Source organism: Lampris incognitus, chromosome 6 (assembly GCF_029633865.1).
Source record: "Lampris incognitus isolate fLamInc1 chromosome 6, fLamInc1.hap2, whole genome shotgun sequence".
NCBI classification, from domain to species: domain Eukaryota; kingdom Metazoa; phylum Chordata; class Actinopteri; order Lampriformes; family Lampridae; genus Lampris; species Lampris incognitus.
The window spans coordinates 5,733,225-5,740,724 of record NC_079216.1 but is presented as its reverse complement, the minus strand read 5'-3'; the positions used below and the strand labels follow the sequence as shown (position 1 = coordinate 5,740,724).

General features: G+C 45.6%; 1 pseudogene; it reads right to left on the bottom strand.

The window, feature by feature from the left end:
* LOC130113962 (amine sulfotransferase-like) overlaps window positions 1–7,500 on the bottom strand; it is a 17,373-nt pseudogene that overhangs the window by 4,634 nt on the left and 5,239 nt on the right.

Below are 7,500 nucleotides of genomic sequence, written 5' to 3'. Positions count from 1 at the left end.
ACACACACGCACACACGCGTCGACCTAAAAGAGGATCTGAGGAAGTTAAAAGAGGCTGCGCGTCACAGATGTCGGGGAGAAAAGTGCCGCCCTCGCAGAAACATTTCATGATTCAACAGGACTTCGTGTTCGGTCGTAAAACACTTTGGAAAAAAAAACCCCGTGGGAATTCATCCGCCGTACAAGCACCTCCTCCTGATAACTAAGGAGTGGGTGCACCTGGGGAGTAGGACAGAAGTAGTACCACGTAATCCTACATATGATGAGTAGGACAAAGGTAGTACCACGTAATCCTATATATGATGAGTAGGACAGATGTAGTACCACGTAATCCCACATATGATGAGTAGGACAAAGGTAGTACCACGTAATCCTATATATGATGAGTAGGACAGAAGTAGTAACACGTAATCCTACATATGATGAGTAGGACAAAGGTAGTACCACGTAATCCTATATATGATGAGTAGGACAGATGTAGTACCACGTAATCCCACATATGATGAGTAGGACAAAGGTAGTACCACGTAATCCTACATATGATGAGTAGGACAGAAGTAGTACCACTTAATCCTACATATGATGAGTAGGACAGAAGTAGTACCACGTAATCCTACATATGATGAGTAGAACAGAAGTAGTACCACGTAATCCTACATATGATGAGTAGGACAGAAGTAGTACCACGTAATCCTACATATGATGAGTAGGACAGAAGTAGTACCACGTAATCCTACATATGAGTAGGACAGACGTAGTACCACGTAAGCCTACATATGATGAGTAGGACAGAAGTAGTACCACGTAATCCTACATATGATGAGTAGGACAGAAATAGTACCACGTAATCCTACATATGATGAGTAGGACGGAAGTAGTACCACGTAATCCTACATATCATGAGTAGGACAGAAGTAGTACCACGTAATCCTACATATGATGAGTAGGACAGAAGTAGTACCACGTAATCCTACATATGATGAGTACGACAGACGTAGTACCGCGTAACCCCACATATGATGAGTACGACAGACGTAGTACCACGTAATCCTACATATGATGAGTAGGACAAAGGTAGTACCACGTAATCCTACATATGATGAGTAGGACAAAGGTAGTACCACGTAATCCTATATATGATGAGTAGGACAAAGGTAGTACCACGTAATCGTACATATGATGAGTAGGACAGACGTAGTACCACGTAATCCTATGTATGATGAGTAGGACAGACGTAGTACCACGTAATCCTACATATGATGAGTACGACAGAAGTAGTACCATGTAATCCTACATATGATGAGTAGGACAGAAGTAGTACCACATAATCTACATATGATGAGTAGGACAGACGTAGTACCACGTAATCCTACATATGATGAGTAGGACAGAAGTAGTACCACGTAATCCTACATATGATGAGTAGGACAGAAGTAGTACCACGTAATCCTACATATGATGAGTAGGACAGAAGTAGTACCACGTAATCCTACATATGATGAGTAGGACAGACGTAGTACCACGTAATCCTACATATGATGAGTACGACAGACGTAGTACCGCGTAACCCTACATATGATGAGTACGACAGACGTAGTACCACGTAATCCTACATATGATGAGTAGGACAAAGGTAGTACCACGTAATCCTACATATGATGAGTAGGACAAAGGTAGTACCACGTAATCCTACATATGATGAGTAGGACAGATGTAGTACCATGTAATCCTACATATGATGAGTAGGACAAAGGTAGTACCACGTAATCCTATATATGATGAGAAGAACAGACGTAGTACCACGTAATCCCACATATGATGAGAAGGACAGACGTAGTACCACGTAATCCTACATATGATGAGTAGGACAAAGGTAGTACCACGTAATCCTATATATGATGAGTAGGACAAAGGTAGTACCACGTAATCCTACATATGATGAGTAGGACAGACGTAGTACCACGTAATCCTACATATGATGAGTAGGACAAAGGTAGTACCACGTAATCCTACGTATGATGAGTAGGACAGACGTAGTACCACGTAATCCTACATATGATGAGTACGACAGAAGTAGTACCACGTAATCCTACATATGATGAGTAGGACAAAGGTAGTACCACGTAATCCTACATATGATGAGTAGGACAGACGTAGTACCACGTAATCCTACATATGATGAGTAGGACAGAAGTAGTACCACGTAATCCTACATATGATGAGTAGGACAGAAGTAGTACCACGTAATCCTACATATGATGAGTAGGACAAAGGTAGTACCACGTAATCCTACATATGATGAGTAGGACAGACGTAGTACCACGTAATCCTACATATGATGAGTAGGACAGAAGTAGTACCATGTAATCCTACATATGATGAGTAGGACAGACGTAGTACCACGTAATCCTACATATGATGAGTACGACAGACGTAGTACCACGTAATCCTACATATGATGAGTAGGACAAAGGTAGTACCACGTAATCCTACATATGATGAGTAGGACAGAAGTAGTACCACGTAATCCTACATATGATGAGTAGGACAGACATAGTACCACGTAATCCTACATATGATGAGTAGGATAGACGTAGTACCATGTAATCCTACATATGATGAGTAGGACAGAAGTAGTACCACGTAATCCTACATATGATGAGTAGGACAGACGTAGTACCATGTAATCCTACATATGTACACCTACAGATGATGCTGGTGCTCCATACACTCCAGTGTCAAACATTCCCCCTCACTTATTAATACTGATTACATATACGGAAGTATTAACCAGTGGCGGCTGGGGCTAAAAAAAATTGGGGGGGGGCTTAATTCACCTTAGCGCAGCACACCTGACAGCTGCTTTAATGTCCACACAGTCACAGTTATTAAGAAGGACAATATAGCCTACAGACTTCATCAGGGTTGGTAGACGGTGGATGATTGACAGTCGAGACGAGGCGTGGGTGGTGGGTGTGAACATGATTGACAGCCACGAGAACTGTCCAATCACATTAGATCAAAAAAGACATTAAAACAATACCAATTCACTGCCAATAAAAGTGGGAGTGTCTGCCATGGAAAACCTGAAGAAACCAATCAGACAGCAGCCTCAGGTCACCTGCTCACCACAAGTTCGAGGGCTTACATAAGGTATGGTTTGGCCGGCGCCCCTCACCCAGGAAGTATATGTATTCAGACAGGAAGTATATGTATTCAGACAGAAACCAACCAAATACCATTTGAACCAATATTTAATGGCTGCTGACAGGCGCTCACAGACTGAACACACTTTTACTTCATAATTATTTGCATTATACAACTACGCTATATTTAACATGTTTCAGTCGATTTTCATCTCTTGATGTTTGAAGCGGGCGGCGCCCCAGCGCCCTGTACTGGCCAGCCGCCACTGACCCTCACTTATGAATATTGATTACACAAAAGTAAGTATTAACAGAATTAAGAATAAGGATTAAAGTGTCCAGCGAGTGACACTAGGTTATAGGCTCTAAATGTGACCTTACACCGTTAGCTATAAAAGTGTGGTGTGTGACGTCATCAACACGTGACAGCCTCCTCCTCCACTTGACTTTACTTCATGTTTTTATTCTCAAAGCGGTGCAGGAGGCAGAAAACTACTGCTATGACTATGTGGCAGAAGGATGATTCATAACTGACGTTACAAAACGTGGAACCTAACAAAGTGGTGTTTTTGCTGATGCATGCTCCATAATCCAGGTAAGGACAAACTTGAATCAGTTCATCTTTCAAGGATGAGGATGTCCACATGCTTGATAGGGAGGAACGCTGGTTTGAACGGGGAGTCAAAGAGGCCATCTATGTTAAGAGGGAACGACCATTCCTGAACTGGGGGGGGGGGGCTAAGAGTACTTCTGCCACCATCTTACAATGCTGTGATTGCAACATTCCCCAATCCTCTGTGACTAGTACACATTCCCTTGGTCTGCCGCGTCCTGTGGGCCCAGGGACCCCGGCCCTGCCTGGAGCTGCACTCGAGGAAATAACACTGATGGCTGTCTGACAGGATGTGGGGGCAGGGCAGATTAAGCTAAATGCTAGCCCATGCAGACCAGCAGTTCCAACAATGATCTTGGCTGGCGTTCGTTCTCCTGGACAGGGATTTTTTTGTTTAGTTTGGACATATGTGTTAGTTTGGACATATGTGTTGTTGTAGTTTTTGGGTATGTTTTTGTCTTTGTATTGCACTGCTGTGGGCTGGGGGAAGCGATGTTTAGTTTCATTTCATGTCAAAGGATTCCTGATTGACATGGCCATATGAAACCGGTCGTTGGTGTCAGTCGTTGTGTCACTGTATTGTTTATAAGGGTGGGGACACCTGCAGTCAGCTGAGACTGAAGAGGTCAGAGGTCACTTGGACGAGTGATGAAAGGTTTTTCCCAATAATCATTGTGTGCAGATGAACTGATTCACCATTCATTCATTCATTCTGTGAAAGTGATTGTTAGAGTTCATCTCCCAGTGAAGTTTTCTCAGTCAAAATCAAGGTCTTCTTTCAGGGTCCGTGAAGATGGGCGACTTTTCCCCTTAAACATCTGCTGTCTTTAAGGAGAACCCCCCCCCCAAAATAACCATCCTGTTTGTTTGTATGCCAGCGATGGGAGGGGGGAGGGTTCGGCTAAGGGGCCAGGCTAGTAGGTATGAGCCTCGGGGGCCACGCCTGCCCACCATGGGGGCGCCTGCAGGGGCCACCTGTCCAGAGAGGCCCAGGCTTGCAGAGGCCCGTCACTCCCATATGAAAGCAGATATGACTCAACAGGTGTGTGTGTGTGTGTGTGTGTGTGTGTGTGTGTGTGTGTGTGTGTGTGTGCGCTTTTATAAGCAGGATGGTAACAAACATTGCTCACAGCAGCTGATGCCAGCCACTCCGTCAGGAGTCGTCCCTAAATAGCTGAAGCCAACTGTCGGGGTGGAGGGACAGTTGGTGTTGCTCTCTGGCCTCCACTGCTTGTCTCTACAGTAAAATATTTTACATTCCCATTAAAGGTCTCGCAGAAAACTGGACCAGTAGGGCCGGGGTCAGGGGAAAGGTTGAGTCCGAGTCTTTTGAAGTTACCTGTTAAAAGCCCACCTGTGGCTGCAGAGCTGCTCACGCGCTAACCGGCCAATAAAATTCGCATCGCTTCTGGGTTTGTGCTGCTTGGTCAAGGAACGACGGTTGTTGTATTATTATTATTATTATTATTATTCGTGGGAATTAAAAAATCAGTTCTTTCTTACGAGACTGGTGCATTGCTGCCATTTTGTAGCAGACCGGATGTTAGCGTACGGAGTAAGTTACTCCAGCCATCACAGGGGAGCTTCTGTACCACCTGCTTTGTGACAGGCTGAGGCCTTTTTCTTCTTCTTTTACTTATGTAACCGGTTATTTTCTTGCCCGGTGCGGGATTCGATACGGGGTGTACTGCACCACAAGGCGACATCACTAACCGCTCGGCTAAAGGGTCAGACCCGTTAGCTAGGGGCTAACGTGTCTTATTAGTAGTTTACATTAGCGTACGGAGTAAGTTACTCCAACCATCACAGGGGAGCTTCTGTACGACCTGGTTTGTGACAGGCTGAGGCCTTTTTCTTCTTCTTTTACTTACACAACCGATAAGCACTTAATTGTGTTAGCTTTGGTACACGTGACATAATTAAGAGCTGTAACATAACTGAATGAGTAGCCGCAGGCTGAAGACTTACCAAGACACAGCAGGGAGCTGAAGGGCGGGTTGGAGAACGCTGGTTCATTACCCGGATGTGATCCTCTGCACATGAACCTCAGCAGCCAGCTCTTCCCCAGCCTTATTCGGCTTTACCGAAATCACACTGCGCCATTTTACGCTGTTTAAAAGTCTAGTAGACGGGCGTCCGGGTGGCGTGGCGGTCTATTCCGTTGCCTACCGACGTTACTTCCGGCTTGCTCGGGCGTCCCTACAGACACAAATCAGCTCTGCGCATAACCGTAGTCCACTGACTTCCGGTTTCTACTGCAGCGGTCATACCGATTTCGAGTTACGTCCACGGTTCCGTCCGCCCGTCCTCATAACTGTGGACGTAACTTGAGCTGTACAACTTGAGACGTTTCACCGGTGCGCTGGGAGGTGCAGGTGAACGTTTGTCGACAGTTGTGTGCATGTCGTCCACGGTAAATCTTGCGGGCGTCGCGAAAAATATGCCGCCGTCAACGGTCGACGCCTAAATCCAACGGGGTGTAGGCACGGAAGTAGCCGTAATTGGTTGTTGCGTCGGCCAATAGACAGCGCGGAACCTCGAAGCGCGCTGACTTGAAACAAACGATGCGCGCCGAAACATTTAGCTAGCTAGCTTACAACTGACCTTAACATTGCCAGATCGTACTGTAACCCTACCGCTACCGCTAGCTAACTAACGCTAACTTAACTCGCCCCAACTACTGCCCTGTCTGTCGGTCTGGCAGTCAGTGCGCTTCGAGGTTCCGCGCTGTCTTCCGCGATCAGAATGTGCCAAGCTACTTCCGGGAGGATGCTAGTAGCTGGGTAGCGCCTAGTAGCTAACGTACATAACGGTTAGATAGCACTAGTTGAACAGACGAATTAACTTTTCAAAATGCCGAAATCGTGCTGCTGTGTGTGGGGCTATAATGCCAAATGTACCCCGGCAAAACAAGTTTTTAGGCTTTTTCCGTTTTCCATCAGATAAATCTAAATCTACCCCGCGAAGTCTGTGGCCACAGAGGGTAAAACGGACGAAGAGCACTGCTAACGTTACAAGGTTAGTGAACTTGCCAGGAGGACTTACTGGTGCTGAACTGGGAGGAGGATGGACACCATCCAGTCATGGCCGGACTTGTGGGAGACATTTTATTACAGGTACAAATGAACATTGTTGCCGTTGTGTAGTGGGAGATTAATGGTGGGCTAGCCTCAGGCCACATAGGATAGGCTTTGTAGGAAATAGATACCTGGTTAGGTTCACAAAAGAGGTAGGCTATAGCCTAATAATCAAACACATGCGCCTATTATCCCCAAAATAAACATTGGTGTACAAGATCCATTGTTGTGGCACCCGGCATCACATTACCCAGACGTCAGTTGAGTCCCCCCAAACACCGCCTGGCTAGCTAACGTTAGCTACATGCTACATCAGTCAAAGTAACGTAAATCCCCGATCGCGTCATTACTAATGAAAACAACATAGAATATTGTCCATGAAACACCCAGCTTTCTATAGCTGGGCCCACTACTTTTGTTTCAACAGAATTATTGATTAATTAGTCACGAACACTTCCTTACCTTCTCATTCAGCTAGGCAATCCAGAAATGTCCCAAATGTCCGTTAGGAGCAAAATGTCCAGAGGTGGACAAATGTCTCGAGAGATATGTCTCGAGACGGGGACATAGTAGGCATATTATGCCTCGAGACCGGTTTGAGCTGAATGTCCCACTGTTGGACGAGGCCCCAACACAAATAACGTTAGCTAGGCTAGGGAGCATA